We start from the raw sequence: 16,893 nt of genomic DNA, 5'->3' as shown, positions 1-16,893 counted from the left end.
TTAAATGAAAAGTGGAGATAGGGATACTTAAAAAAGACCTGTACAGAACCACAGGGTGCTGCTGATATGAGAGAGAGAGCGAGTGAGAGCATTAATCTGCGTTAACTATTTACATCAGCCATCTGCTGTGGGAGTTTGGCCATAAAATTCTATTTTTTACTTAGACTTTTTTTCTGTCCTCAACCCATTTGGCATTTAGAAAGCTGGACAAATGTATGTTGCCCCAGTGTTGTCCTCTATTAAATATACCATTTTGGAAGCTGCGTACTCGTTGTTTGGTGCACTAATTTAGACAGTTGTAGAGACATATGACCTGAAAAGTTTACACTCTTGATCTGTTATATCTGTATCAGTTTTAGGATTTTCATGTATTTCTATGTATAATTTGGATAAAATCACATGAAAGTCAATATGCAGAATACTACGTTATTTGTTTAAAAAGTTTTCTTCTAATATTGTAAAGAATACTATTTTAATAATGTCATTATGTTAAACACATATATGCATATAAGAACGTCAGTCTGTTTAAATAGGGATACCAATTTTAAGAATGCTCAAAGAGAAGCAACATTAGTGTAAGGCATGTGACAACTTTTATTTTATTTAATTTACTGTGTAAAACTATTATACAGACTGGTTTATAGGTTGTATAAAGTCGCAGCAATGTGATTTCTGAGATACATTTTGCAGTACAGACTACTACACAGTTTGATATGCATTCTTCTGTATTTATTTAAAAGTTGATTTTGATGTAATAAATCCTTCTTGAAAGTCAAAAAGGACAGTGTCCTTCATCACCAGGAAAAATTGCAAAGTCATTGGGAAAGTCATCATAAGCAAGAACAATATTCAAGATCAGCAAGTTGGAATTGGTCACAGCCCTTGGAGATGGGTGTGACTTTATCTAAAGAATGTATAAAAACAGATTTTTTGTAGCTTAATTGTCAACTTTTATCCATCTGTTATTCTGGCTATTAATTTAATACTGTTTAATTAACCATGTGGCACTGCAGTTGTTTTTATTTATATGTATGCTAAATTCTTAGTTTCTCTATAGGATAATTCTCTGTACAGTTTCTTTTTACAGTTTCTAAGGTTTATCAAGCAATTTGAAGGCATTTCCTCAACTTCCTTTTGATTTTTGACAAATGCATGCATTGACTTTGAGTGGTCATCCCGAAATCCCTGCAGCTGGCTGTGAAATGTGTTACTGCACAATACTGACAATTTAGACTGTTTTGCCCTGTGAATGACATGTAGTACTCTTAGAAGTGTCTGATATGAAAACTTTTAACTTGTGACACATTTCCTTTTTTTTTTTTTTTTTTTTTTTTTTTTTTGCTGTTCCAAGGGTTTATTGCATCACAAACTGGCATTTTAGTGTGCCTTGTTTTTTGTTTGTATAGGGCTATGTAGTCCTTAAACTGTGCCCCCCGTGTAGTATTTTAGTTCTTGTACCTGTATCCAACCTGCCTTGTTAGAAATACAACGTAACGCTAATAATGTTATTCATCCGGCAGATAAGGAGGGGAGACCAGTGGTTGTCCTTGATTCAATTTATTATTATGACAGTATGTACACTATACTTAGTGATTTAAATACTTATGCTACTATTGAAGCAGTAATGGTGGATGACTTGAAATGCAGGCTTGATAGCTACTTACTAGAATGTCTGAATTTAGGACTTACTTACTAGAATGTCTGAATTTAGGACTTATCACTAAGGAGCTGTATGATTATTTTATAGTGCAGAACCCACTTATACCCCAAATGCATGGGTTTCCGAAAATACATAAATCATCCCATGGGGCCCCTGTTTAGACCCATTGTAGTGGGTGGGGGCTGGTTGACGGAACATATCTCTAGATTTCTGGATAAACAACTTAGAAAGGTTTTGGATGAATCTGAGGTAGTGTTAAGGGACACAGAACACTTTTTAAGGGATCTATATAATGCACCCAATGGAGAGAATAGTAAAAGTACTGAGGTCCTGGCAACTCTAGATGTGGTCTCATTATTTGCATGTATTCCCAATCAGGAGGGATAATGATGGTGAAAACGTACCATAGATAGATTCGGAAAATTTGAATCGAAACAGGTGGACCTTTTTTGTCTATTTCTAGAATTAGTTCTAGACAATAACATATTTTTCTTCAAAGACAAGTGCTACTGGCAAAAATTAGGAGTTGCTCTGGGCACTAGCTGTGCGAACTCCTGTGCCAACCCAGTAATGCTGGAATGGGATTATCAACACATTCTAAATAATTTGAACCCACATATAATAATATATTGACATTTTGTGGATGATCTTTTTATAGGTTGGCAGGGGGGTGAAGTGAGTTTAGAACTTTATACTTGGTATTTGAATACCAGCAGTAACTTTCTTAAATTCACATTAAGTAAATTCACGAGTAAGATTGATTTTTTGGATGTAACTGTAGCTAAGCAAGGAACTGGTCTAACCACCAGTATTCACAGGAAAGAATGCCATTGTCCCATGTATTTGCACAGGGAAAGCATGCATCCACAACACATTTTTAGTAATATCATTAAGGGATAGGCTATGAGGACCTTACATTTATTCTGTGATTAGGACTTTCAGGAGAGACTATGCCGTCTACGGGATGACTGTATGGGTAGAGGGTATGGACACATGGAAATTGATAAGGCATATAGTAAAACAAGTGAGGAAAGAGGAGGGAGGGCCAAGCCCTGTTTTTCACAATGAAATGATACAGTTAAGTACACTGAAAATAGTTTTGTGAAAATGCCCATGGTTATTACCTATACATCAGAGGTGAATAGGACTAGGGAAGTGGTCAGAAGTAACTGGCATATTCTACTGATGAGAAGGTAAAAGAGCTGGTAGGCCAACGGCCTGTTTTCGTGAATAAAAACAAAAAGAACCTTAAACAACGTTTATGTCATCCATAGCTGGCTTTAGGCACAGCAGAGTCTGCCACCTGCAGCTGAGGCAAACTGCTAATCTGCTGTGGTGGCAAAGGCTGTTTGCTTAAGATTTTATTTTTGTGGCTGGAAGGGCTGACCATGGCACTGCTGAAAATGGTGCCTCTTTCCCAGGGAAGACGAGCAGCAAATGCTGGTAAAACTACCAGTCCACAAAAATTGCTTTTTTGATATGGAAAAAAAAACTATTAAAAAAACAATGGCAGCCCCATAATGGGAAATAAACAATTTCTTCACAGAATGTTTCACTTAGATGTCCTTCAAGGATGCATCTGCAGTCATAACATATGGGTTGTCCTGCCTCAGGCAGCCCTTCGGTCGGCCGGATTCCAAAGTCTGGGTCTGGCCTCGGCTGATGTCGCACTTTCCCCGACATCACAGCTCCTGGGGTATAAAGGCATCAGCCGACACCATTTTCCCCAGTCTTTCTTGCCGCGTGGTGCCCAAAGCAGAAGGTGTTCGCAAGTGCCGGTCGGTCAGATCCAGAGATTCCAGCTACCGAATACTTCGAAAAAAGCTAAGTACCCCATTGGGGACTCTTTCTTACCTCAGCCGATGTCAGACAAAGTAAATAATTGTTTAACTTGTGGGAAACAAATACCTCATAAGGATTTCCATTCTTACTGCCTTCCCTGCTTAGGCCCAGACCATGACGTATCAGCTTGTTTAGCCTGTGCCTCCTTCAACCGACGGACTCTTAGAAGTCGGTCGGAGTTTGCAGAAGAATTTTAACTACCAGTCCACAAAAATTGCTCTTTTGATATGGAAAAAAAACTATTAAAAAAACAATGGCAGCCCCACAATGGGAAATAAACAATTTCTTCACAGAATGTTTCACTTAGTTTACACTACTTTTAATCTGACAGAAAAAAAGAGCGAGCCATTTAAAAGTATGTTAGTCTTGATACAGTCCAATAAATAACACTACTAGGTTTGAAATAACTTTACTGAAGAGGAAAGTAATAAAACATCAACGAAATGTAAGAAAATAGAAGGTTTTCCCCCCAAAGAGAACTTATCTATCCAGCAAAGAAAAACACAAACCAAATGATCCTAAAAAGCCTCAGAGGAGCGTACTCTTCAGAAGCAGTAAAGCACAGAACGGCTTCACACAAACTTTTCTGTTAGTCAGCTCAGCTAGAGCTGTTTGACAGTCTGGGTGCATGGAAGGTGCCCTGAAGCTTTGGAAGCTGGCCGGCTGTTATATCCTTGGCAGGATGTAATCCATATAACTATGGATACTGTAGCAGTGATCAATATGAAGAACATCAGATGCGACAGGACAGGTGATGGAGAAGCAGGCACCTTTTCTAACCATTATCTGTTGGCAGACATAAGGGGAAAAAGAGTTCATATTATATGATCGAAAGCTAGAAATAGTGAACGATCTATCATTGAACCCAAATGCATGAAACCACAAAATGTCGAAGGAACGGATCAGCAAATTTTTTCCCAGGGAAACAATTCACTGATCCAAAAAAGAAAAAAAAATGTACAGGCAACATAAAGTGGGGCGCTGTGCCCCCCACAACTTAGATCTACCAACTCTGATCGCACCACAGTGAAGAAAACAGCAAAGTCCGGAGAACGGCCCAGCAAATTTTTTCCCTGGGAAAAAATTCACTGATCCGTTCCTGTGATAGTCTGTGGTTTCGTGCATTTGGGTTTGACAAATGAGGATTTGCTATTTCTAGCTTTCAATCATGTAATTGGATCCCGAGGAAAAAACTCAGACTGATGTTAATGAAAAAAGCATCTGTGGGTCTGGTGCTTGATGAACTGATATCATCTGAATTTGCATCTCCAGCAGGTACCAAGCTAAGACCAATGCAAGTCTTATAAGGGGTATGACTTCTGGTTAAGGGTAGGGCTTCAAGCTTTTTAATGGCTGCTGTTAATTAATCATAGTCTGTGTTAGGCAGACTAAGATCTGACTACCCTTTTTTAATGGACAGGAAGAAAACCAGGAGAAAAAAATGTCTAGAAAAACAACTTGCAAAACACCAAACTGAACCACGAACTTCAAAGAAAACAACGAACCAGTGAAAATCACACTTTATTTTCTCTAGCACCTCGGCTCACCAAAAAGCCTTCAAGGAGTAACAAATCACATATATCCAAGGTATATATAGCACTACCAAAGTTAATTATTCAATTAAACATTCAATTAAATATAAAACTAATTGTCTACTTAAAAAGACAGTGTATTAAATCAAACTTTTCCAACAACATTCAGTATTTAACCCTACAGGACTCAATGTATTATATTTTAAAATAAAAATCATTTCTTTCTTTAAAAGAATATTTTTTATTTTACTCTCACTAGCTTCATTTATAATAATCTGCTCTAAAGTAGTAACCTTCAAATTATCACATTCTCCGTTATGAAACTCAACAAAATGTCGAGCTAAAGGGCTTTCTATTTTATTTGCTCTTATATCCCTTAAATGCTCCAAAATTCTAACTTTAAACATTCTTTTAGTTTGACCTACATAATTTTTTTTACAATTACATTGAATAGCATATATATATATATATATATATATATATATATATATATATATTTTGTTGAGTTTCATAACGGAGAATGTGATAATTTGAAGGTTACTATTTTAGAGCAGATTATTATAAATGAAGCTAGTGAGAGTAGAATAAAAAATATTCTTTTAAATAAAGAATTGATTTTTATTTTAAAATATAATACATTGAGTCCTGTAGGGTTAAATACTGAATGTTGTTGGAAAAGTTTGATTTAATACACTGTCTTTTTAAATAGACAATTAGTTTTATATTTAATTGAATGTTTAATTGAATAATTAACTTTGGTAGTGCTATATATACCTTGGATATATGTGATTTGTTACTCCTTGAAGGCTTTTTGGTGAGCCGAGGCGCTAGAGAAAATAGTGCGATTTTTCACTGGTTCTTTGTTTTCTTTGAAAAAAATGTCTAGTTTCCACTGAAAAAGAAAGAAGTTCAGAGTTTATAGGATATTAAAGTCAACATTTGACACTGGCTTCTGTTCTATGATTTTTTGCAGCTTCTCAAATTTTAGCATGAATAGCGTTAGGCATGCAATGCTTTTCACCATATATGAAGGATTTCTCACACTGCTTGTGAAACTGTTTCTGCATCTTCTGTAGATCTGAGTGAGACTGCTTTACAGTAAGAATCAGGAAATTTGCCCTTTTCCCCATTGTAGTGTGATCTTGGAGTTGGTGTATATAATTAGGGGGTGTGGGGACACAGGGGGCTACCCCTGCAAAAGCATTTTTGTGTGTGTTTGCATTTTAATTTTTTTCCAGGGGACTGAATTGTTGATCATATGGGTTTGACAGTCTGTCCATTTGATCATTTAACATAGATCCCGTCACTGTGAGGGAATACCTCAGCATTTCGGATCTTGTGGTATTGTGATTCTCATGATACTCCTGACAAGACTCCACATGGGAAATCTCTTTGGTCCTCAACATCAGCACTCTAATCTTTTCAGTTCCATGTGCGGGGTTGTTAGAAGAGAAATCTTTTGGTGGAGACAACTGATATCCTTAAATCGGGTCTATATTAGATGAACGAACGATCAAAATGTTGAGTACAACATGCTCAACACACTTTGATCAATCGTTTTTCTAATCGAAATCTGAAAATGCCAAAAATTGGAGTTTAGAAAAGTTTTGTTTGTCCCACACTTCCCTATACTAACATACAACCCACACACATACAACTAATGCATATAAACTCCTACATGCTCAGATCATTCAACCACTTCAAAACCTAAACACACTCTTCTGCTACCACACCCCCCTAACTATATATACCGACATCACTCTACATTTGTGAAAGGGCAATTTCCTGGTAATTGCAAAACGACTACTTACACAAGTAAAGAATCCGCTTACCTAGCCATTCCAGGCAGTGTAGCATCTTTACGTCACAAGCTACACTCACTACCATGGCTAACTAAAACTTTTCAAACCTCCAGTTTTTAGCATTTTCAGATTCCGATTAGATGAACGTTCGATCAAAGTGTGTAGAGCATGTTGTACTCGACATTTTGATCGTTCGTTCATCTAATATAGACCCCTTTAAATCTGTGTCTCCCCTTCTTCCTCCCTGCTGCAAAGCAGTTAGTCGCCACATACATTTTGGACTTTGAGGAACAGTTGCAGGAAGGGATAAAAGTGTAGGATGTATGAGACACAAAGGCCTGATGCAAGCACATAAATATTAACAAGATGCCTGCCCTGATCAAAGCACTCAACTTTCTGAACCATCTTTCCTCTCTGAGACCTCTTCAAGTGGTCATAGACAGTACCACAATCATGTGGTATATTAACAAGCAAAGGGGAACTAGATTGTACCCCTTTGCAGACTAGCCATGTTAGCTTGGGATACAGCTTTACAGCACAGCCTCAGCCTACAGACATTCTACATTCCGTCAGAGCAAAACTGTGTGGCATATAAGCTAAGCAGGATCAGGCAGACCCTCACGAATGGAAACTGTATATCAGGGGATCTTCCAAGATTTGATCCAGTTGTGGGGAATTCCTCAAGTAGACCTTTTTGTCTCCTCTCTGAACAGTCATCTGGCAAAACTCTGTTCCAGGACTCCATGCAAGAAGGCCTAGAAGACAGATGCCTTTTCTTTGGACAGGAAAGTTCCTGTATGCCTTTCCACCCTTTCCACTAATATCCCGGGTACTTCTGAAGATTCAGAAGGAACCCACCCCCCCCCCCCCCCAAGATCACTGTGGTGACTCCCTTCTGGCCCAGGTAACTGTGGCTCTCCCTTCTTTTGGAAATGGCTATGGGCAGTTACCATAAGCTTCCTCACAGACTGGATCTACTCACACAAGACCAGGGGTGTTTGATACACCCTGACATCCATTCATCTTCTGTTGACTGCCTGAATAATGGGCTCTTACCTGTTTTCTGAGGACTTGCAGTAGGTACTAATAGGTAGATACTAGGCTATTGGCCCTAGGGCCTATATAAGCCTAGCCAAAAAATGTACCCTGGCTTTTGCCACCCAAGACCAGAAAAGCCTGCTACTAGAAAGTCATATATTAGTAAGTGGAAGAGTTTTCCTAGTTGGTACCAACAACGTAACCAGCACCCTTTCAGGACTAGTTGGTCTGTGGTTTTGCAGTATTTATGAGAGTTACCATCGTATCACCTTTCTTGTTTATCTATCCAGTTTCATTTATCAGCCGTTTCAACATGTCTGCCCATGGAGCTTACTCTTTCAAGGCAGTCTCATATCAAAATGTTCTTGAAAGGGGTTTTGCATAAGAGACAACTCCTTGAGATTTTAACTTTGTCTTCGAGAAGTTAAACACCTACTCCATTTGAATCAGCTGATCTGTCTGACTTTAGGTTCTTAACATGGTATAGTTCTACTTATTGCTCAGAGCAGTCTTTCAAGCTGTTGTAGTGAGTCAGCCCCCCCATCTCATTTTTTCACAGGGACAGGGTGTCTTTGAGAATTAATCCTTCTTTTAAGTGTAAAGTAGTATCGAATTTTAGTTTAAGCCAAACTCTCCACCTCCCACTTTTCTTTCCTGAAATTAAAAATGAGGTAGAAAGGATGGCCTGTACCTTGGATGTCCACAGACAATTCAAGTACTATTTTGACAGAACTAAATCTTTCAGATCTTCATATCGGTTGTTCATTTCTTGTGAAGGTAAGAAGGGACAACTTGTGTCAAAATGGACTATTTCCAAATGGTTGGTTAATGCTAGTACTTTTTGTTATTTTATTTATTTAAAATTTGTTGATCGGGAAAGTCCGACTAGGTTCCACAGATCCTGTTTTCAGCTGAGGCCCGGGGAGAAATGCTCCAGAAGCATGTCTTTAGAATGTGGGAGGAAACCGGAGTACCCAGAGAAAACCCACGCGAACGCAGGGAGAACATGCAAACTCTGCACAGCAGGCACCCCAGCCGAGAATCGAACCAGAGAACCTCTTGCTGTGAGGCGACAGCATTAACTGCTGCACCACTGCGCCGCCCACCATAACAAATCATATTCTTGGTAGGGTCAAGGCCCTGGTTTCATCTATGGCTTTTTGGAAAACTTTGGATTCCAGCAGCAGCAACTTGCTCCTTCGTACGTATTTTTACAAAGCACTGTAAGGTTGATTCCTTCTCTAGGTCTAGATCAAGACAGTCAGAACCATTCTCCTGGGACTCCTGGACCATTCCTCCTCCCAGATACAGTTATCTGTTATAATCTACCCATATAGCTAAGGCTACTACAACAGTGATCAATATGAATAACATAGGACAGTTGTGTAAGTTGAATTTACTGTAAAAGTAAATGTTCAGATGATCACTGCTGAAGTAGTTTTTCCTCCCCCCCCCCCCCCGTTTTTTGGTGTTTTTTTAATACCGTGGTGTTTTTGTTACTAGCATTGCCCTTTCAGGGCTCAGCCTCTCTTTTTTTGCTGGTTGGAAAGCTCTGAAGGGCTTTGCACCCAACCTTGTCTTTTAGTCCGCTCAGCTCAAGCTACTTGACAGTCTGAGTGTATGGAAGGTACCCTGAAGAATTGGAAGCTGGATGGCTGTTATATCTTTGGCAGGATATAACCCATATTGCTAAGGCTACTGCAGCAGTGATCATTCTAATATCTACTGTTATGGTAAGTTCAACCTACACAACTCTATTTTTTTCCCCAATGCCAACTGAGTTTGGCTTTGTTGACCTGGATGTACCCATATGTACTTAAAAGTAAGGCGTCATGGGCATTCAGAAGCCACGTGGCTGAAACACTGCCATTTTCTTGAGGGCCATTTGCACATATTCCATGGGTCTCCATGAGGTTTAAGGTATTACACAGTGAAGTATCTAGCCTGGATGTGTGTGTGGTTTTATGACACACTATTGAAAGTCTAAAACTTGGAACATCATCCAATTATCCAAAACTGTTTGAAATGCCTTAGTTCAAAAATAAAGCAAAAACTCTATCAAACACGTTTATTGCAACACCCGCTACTATCACACTAAGGGGGGAAGGGTAAATTGCCAGAACCCACTGTACTGCAGTCTCGCGCAGGAAAAAAAAAGCCAGTATTGTGCAATAAGTAGATTTTCAGTCAGTAGTACCACCTTTTTTCTGTTCAAAGTGAATTGTCAGTCACATATTTGTATAACATATATAGGTGTGCTTGTATGTTTTTTGTGTGTGTGTGTGTGTGTGTGTGTGTGTGTGTGTGTGGGTAAGGATATGTGTATAAATTGTACTTAATTGTATATCATTCACGGGATGTGGAGCTTACCTCCAATAAGGGAATGCTTAACAGGGCTTGCCTTCATGAAGAGGTGAAATTGCATGATGAATGGCAGACTGCAGGTTGGGCAAGAGTCGGAGACATAACATGATTTCACAAGGCAGTGAAATATTGCAGCTAGTATTAGCATGTATGTGATGTGAAATAGTAAAGATATGGAAATGATCGGTATTATAATGTGAGTGTTGGCAAATCCAAATGAGTGTCAACAGTATGTTGGAGCGATTCAGAAATATTTCCGAAATGCACAATGAGCCACGACTGAAATGTAACTGTAAGACATTAAATACCTGGTCAACAGAGACCAGGACCACATTACTATATTAGGATTAGCAGAAATTTACATGCTTCAAGCTATTCTCTCACACAGTAGCCCCAGAGGGGCATATTTTTGCCTTCTACATTTGCAGAATTATCTGATCACACTTAACATTTCATCCTCTTCACAACACAGAAATAGTGGAGAGCTATTGTGTGGATAGAGAAACCATGCAGGAGCTGGTACTGATATATTTCTCTCCCATGCAGACTCATGGGGTGTGTAGAATATCCATTCCTCTAGACTCCAAGCTGTGTGTATCATTGAGTAACTTGGCTACAGGGACCCTTCAGTGATCAACTTGGGACATCTGCTTCATGAAGACTGTACCAGTTTCTTAATGCCAAGCTGCAGCACATTGCAGCGCACATGTGGTTCCCACATATCCCAGAGGAAAAAAAATGCCACCTCAGTTCCCTGAGCTAGTAGGTGCCATTGACTGCATCCATTGGAGACCAAGCATGTGCAGAAGAAAATCGTCAAATTCCTTCAAAATTCATACAATAGTTCATCCAGCCAAATTTGCATTTGGAACGAATTGTCTGAAGAGCTTGGCATCCAGACTGGGGTTCATCAAGGGGATGTGGTCTCTCCACTGCTGCTGGAAAGGCGTCATGAAGGAAGTCCAGAATCCAGTGGCACCCACAGCAGTGTACTGACTACGGGATCGATCACGTCCACTGGCTGCCAGCTAGGGACAAAAGAAGAAATATTAACTGCCTCCACATTGCCATCAGGGCCCCACCTGGGACATGGGGATGTTCTCTTTCACTTGTCAGGTGGTTTGCAGTGGTCAGGGTATAATAAACAGAGAATATCAGTGCACTATCCATGCAGTGCCAGCTATTCCCATATGTGCCACATGTGCAGATTATTTCAACAATTGATGTGGGGTCAGTTTCCCTAGGCACATCTTACTTGTGATTCCATATATACTATAAAATCATAGCTTATGACTCAAGAGCATGGCAGAAAATGTACATAACACAGGAGCTATCCAGGACCCTAAACATCACTGAGTGTGTGTTCAGTTTGATGAAAGTGTGCTTTAGCTATTTAGAGATCTCTGGATGCCCTGCTGTATGCTGTAGAAACGTGCAATAAGATATTTCCCATGTTTGCATTATTACACTACACGTTGTTGGTATGGAAACAGATACAGCATGGAGTTGCTATTGGAGGAGAGAGATGTGCCTTTTTCAGCAGCAGAAGAGTTACCTGTTGAGTTTGTGAGGGACCTGACTGCAGACAATGATCATGCAAGATGGAGGTGGGTACTGTATGCCCTGGCACCTGGTTCATAACTATGGGCCAGAACAGACATGGCAAAAAGTAATACTGTTGCATGCAATACAAAAACCAGGCCATGCTACACTGTGAAATGCATCTGGCACGGGCTATTCTGGTAACATAATGCAGAAGGCAGGGCACGTTTATCATTTACACAGGTGGGAAGAGCCACCGTGAGATAATTTGGAAACTGGTACTGTTGGGGGGGGGGGGTAACACTGTTTTTGTTTGTGGGTGTGAGAGAGAGTCTGGCAAGTACCTTTTTAAGAACCATCTTTATTTTTATCTGTTCTGACATTGGATTGAAGGTATACCATTATTAGTTCAGTAGAGTTTAAGTGCATACCTCATCAGTTCCATTCCAGGCTAGGCCTGTAATTGATCAAAAATGTAATTTAGTATGTTGCGTCATCGTAATCTGTAAGCATGTTTTTTTTTTTTTTTTTTTTTTTTCTTCACCTCATTTTGACTCTTACTTCACATTCTTTTTTTATATAGTCTATGTTTGGTATTTTGTAAGTATAATTTTATGTTTTGCTCTCACAGTTGTCTTGCTTTGCTTTTGGTCTGCAGATGTTCTGCATGTTTCATCGTTGCAGTCATCACATTTGGGTTATCCCTGCCAGGGTAGCCCTCAGTCGGCCCGAATACCAGAGGCTTAGTATTTCTGCGTCAGTTGCTGTCGCTTCAGGACTGACATCAGGACATCAATAGTATAAAGTAAGGCAGCCAACGCCATTACATCAGTCTTTCTTGCTGAGGAGCAGAAGCAGTTCGCATGAGTGCCGGTTGGCCGCTACCTGAGTTTTTCGTTTTCCGAATTTAAGTTGTTGGGGATCCTTTTTTCTTGCTCTAACCAATGTCAGAAAAAGTTAACGATTGTCTTGCCTGTGGAAAGCAAATACTACACAGAGACTTTCATTCTTACTGCATCACTTCCTTAGGTCCAGACCACGACGTCCCCAGCTGTTGCTTTTGTGCGTTGTTCAACGCCAGAACTATACGTCGTCAGGCCCTTATTGTAGCTAGATGTTTTTGCTCTCAGTCCTCGATTTCTGATATGGCTTCGGTAAGCCATCCGACAGCAGATCTTCTGAAAAAACATAAGGATAAAGACAGAGATAGACCTCACAGGTCCAAACCTACCTACAACGCTTCCGTTAAGCTAGTCGTCAGTTCTCCGGTCCTCAGTGAGGTGCTTACAAAAGCCCCTGATGCCTGCTTCTGTGGATTCGCAGGTCGCTACCGAGACCCTTTCAGAGTCCGGTATGCCGCAAAACTCCTCAATTAAGGATCCTGATGTCTCTACCTTGGATGGGTCCTGAGTTGTTGAGCAGGCACCAGCTTCCAAGGAAGTACTTCGCACTACCGATTCACAACACAAACCAACGACTTCTTTCGCGTCTGCTGTTCTTTTGAAAACTTCTGAGTTTCTAAGGCCCAGGGTATGAACCACAGCCAAGAAACAGACTCCATCTCGGGCACCTGCTTCCTTACCTCAATCTCAAATGCTTAAAATGGCGGAAGACCTTATAATGCTGATCAGGGGAAGTCAAGCTGCCCCTTACAAAAGAAAGAGATTTGTCCCCAGTAGTTTTATCTGAACAGGAGTCTGATGACTATGATGCCTCTGAATATGAAGACGTGCAACCCCTTTCTGCTTATGAGGATTCTGATGCAGAGGAATCCATTCCTTCAGCCTCTCCACCCAAGGATTTTTTCTTTGGGGGAAACCCTTCATACTTTAAGGGAGCATTTCCAATAGGAATGTCAGGACTACCCTCAGTCTAAAAAGAGATTCAGGGAGTTCTTAGATCTTCCACAGCACAGACCCTTGGCCATTCCTCCTGTCTTGGATGTTGTGGATGATGTTTTCATGGAATCTAGTTTGATTCCTGACACCCTCCCTCCTACTCCCAGGAAACCTGACCGGTATTACAGAGTCCCTGGCTCTCACAAATTTCTTTTCAGAAAGCCTACTGCTGACCCAGAGGTCATCTCCCAAGGGCCTAAAAGAATTAAAGCAACTTCTGCTAAGAATCCCTCACCCTTAGATAGGGATTCTCGAGCATTAGACAGATGGGGTAAAAAAAAATATACACCTCTGTTACTCTTGCTATTAGAGCACTACATTTTCAGTTCCATTTGCTAAAATTTCAGCAGCATACCATGGAACTCCTCAAACAAAAAATATCAACTTTTCCTGCTTGTACAGAAAATAGAGTTACAAGAGTTAATGCATTCTGCAAATCAAATAACTAGGCACACCTTACACTGTGGTTTTGATGCCCTAGAAGCATCTTGCAAGGTAGCAGTCACCGATTCTGTCCTTAGAAGGCATGTTATGTTCTGTTCTGCTATTCACCGGACAACTGATCCTATATGGGGTATTGCCTGTGCAGTTTAGTGGTCTGTTCTGTTTTATGCTCTTAAATGTTTGACTTGCCTCTTAATTCTGCTTTTGATCTGCTGTTGTACCCTTTCTCTGCTTGCTGTCTTGCATGCTCTTGTGTTTTAACTGTTTGTTATTTTCTAATGCTTTTATCAGTTCTTCTGAAACTTTAGTGACTTTCCTTAGCAAAGTAAGTTTTTATTACTATACTTGTCAGCCCCATTGGTCTGACCTTTTCTGAGTAACATTTCTACATTATCTATGATCTGATGATGTTAATCTTCTTCTCATTCATCACTGATGGGTTCGGTTCTGAGCCCTCAGAACTGAGTCTGCCTAATACCAAGCTTGCATACACCATAAACTCTCGAGCTAAGATGCTACCCACAATGCCCTTCTCCCATTTACCTCATATCTCATTTGCCACACAGCCATATAGCAGTGTTTCACCGAGCTCTCCAGCTAAGTGTCAAATTTTATAAATATTTGTGTATTTTTGAACCTTTTTCTAATCTAACTCATTTTTTACCCTCTTTATCTGTCTAGCTCTACCCATCGGGTATTTCTTATACCATCGCTGATACACCCTCTCCTACCCTTGTTGTATCGCTTGATACCATCATTGACATTCTCCTTTTTCTGCTTCCTTTTCTCACTTTCTTAACACTACTTTGTTTCTGTGTGTATGGATATGTCTGAAAAAAGGGACTTTGGGGTTTAAACATTGCACTTCCTGCAGTGGCAAACTCCCTAACAGTGACTCACACGACGATTGTGATGTATTGTCTGGGGGTTTCTTACTTCTCTGTGAAACCTCCTTGCCAGATTTGCCTAAGTTTTAGTCAGCGGATGCTGAACGAGAAAAGAAATAAACTGATTTTAAAAGGCATTTTAGTCTCACCTTTCTCAGAGGCCCTTTCTGTGTCTGAGGTCTCAACCCCTCCAGTGAAGGACAAAAAACGTCCACATTCAAATCCCTCTTCACCGGCTGGTGATCAGGGCAAGTCGCAAAAACCACAAGGCCCACATATCTTTAACCGAACACAAGATTGCTTCATTGGCTCTGACTACGTTTGTTGCTTCTGTTTCCAGCTCAGCTTCTGTTGCATCCAGTGTCATAGATATGTTAGAAACTTCGACGTCAGTGCCACCTTTGCCACCGACAACTGTGGCACCAGTCCTGTCTTCAGCCACAATTACGGCTCTGATCGTACTGCCTTCAGTAGTTTCGGCACCTACTTTATCCCTTTGGAACCGATAATAACCTTGTCTCCAAGTGCCTCCTTGGCATCGAGTCCCTTTTTAATGCTGTTGATTCCTCTATTGCCTGTCTCCAAGTTGGAGGCTACGGTGCGGACAACTCAGATACCACGGGCCTGGTACTCTTTCATTGGAAACGATCTTAGGCCAGACTTGTAGCCCTTTTCTGGACTTAACTGACTCCCTTTCAGGAGTGTCTACAAGGTCCACCAGGAGTCTTTCTGAATTTGATGTGGTGCACCTGCTGGACCAGCTGTTGACAGCCAGAGGGATAAACCTTGCTAAGACTCATCCCATTTCGGGTTTTGGGTCTGCTGCTCCTAGGACTCCCACTTATACTTCTCCCTTGGATCCATCGGTTCTGAGTCCCATAGCTCCGATGTCTTTAGTAGTCACTCCTCTGCGCCGACAGTGGCCCTCACTGAGAATTCGAGGCCACCCCTTTGGCTTTTGGTTCTATCGGAGCCGTCCCTACCTCAGTCTCATGGTTGGGGGTGGAGCACAGTGGAGCACAGTTCCAAGTTTTTTATCGGTTCCACCCTCTGATCTGGGGGGGCAACTCCTGCCCTTATCTTGCTTGAGGCTCCATCCTCGGGAGCGGGTCTGATTGAGCGGGGTGTGACCCCCGTTCCGAGATTGTCCTACTCTGTTCCAGGCTCCCATTCATCTTCGGGCGGGTCTGCTTTCTGGATGATGGAGAGGGTGTTTGCTTCTGGAAGCGCTCCTACTACGTCTGATCTTCCCCCTGCTCCCTCTGAGCTACAGCTACCATGGGCCACCTCCCCAGAACACCAAAGAGCAGAAGCCTTAGGAAACCCCAGTTCAGGGTATTCTTCCTTCCAAGTCTTCTTCAGACTTCTCACTGAAGAACCTCCTCAGAAAAAGGCTTGTAAAAGGGAAACACCTTGACTCTCTGGAGGAGTCTCTCACAGAGGATACGGACTAAGATGATGGGGAGGGGTCCCCTCAGTCACTCCTTTGGAGTCAGGTCTCTGAACTACTTGGCACATTTCACGAGGCTCCAAAGGGATCTGACTTCTGAACTTTCTGGAGCCCTCGCGGGTCAAGTTTCTGACTGGGCACGAGATAAGGTTGCCTCTCAACTTGCCACCCTTGAGTCTGTCTCCAACTTGTCCATGAGGTTGCTCTCCCATGCAACCGAAGGAGCAGCTAGAGCTGTGGGTGGCAGGCATAGTCATGAGGCGTCATGCCTGGATGTGCATCTGTGACCTCACGGGCTCCTTCAAGTCCTCCTTTTGAACGCCCCTATTGAACCATCTTCCTTGTTTGGTTCTAAAGTAAAGGATACACTGGCCAGGTGCGAGCAGGACAGAAAGACCTTGTCTGCCATTGGCCTACGTTTTTCCAAGCCCCAA

General features: G+C 41.2%; 1 protein-coding gene across 1 annotated transcript in view; it reads left to right on the top strand.

Moving 5' to 3' along the window:
* The window catches only part of CHPF2 (chondroitin polymerizing factor 2), a 730,161-nt gene that overhangs the window by 43,269 nt on the left and 669,999 nt on the right, over positions 1–16,893 (top strand). The gene's annotated exons all lie outside the window — the stretch shown is intronic.

Source organism: Protopterus annectens, chromosome 3.part1 (assembly GCF_019279795.1).
Source record: "Protopterus annectens isolate FY-2018-M chromosome 3.part1, PAN1.0, whole genome shotgun sequence".
In the NCBI taxonomy this organism is placed as follows: Eukaryota; Metazoa; Chordata; order Ceratodontiformes; family Protopteridae; genus Protopterus; species Protopterus annectens.
This window is presented reverse-complemented; position numbering and strand designations above follow the sequence as displayed.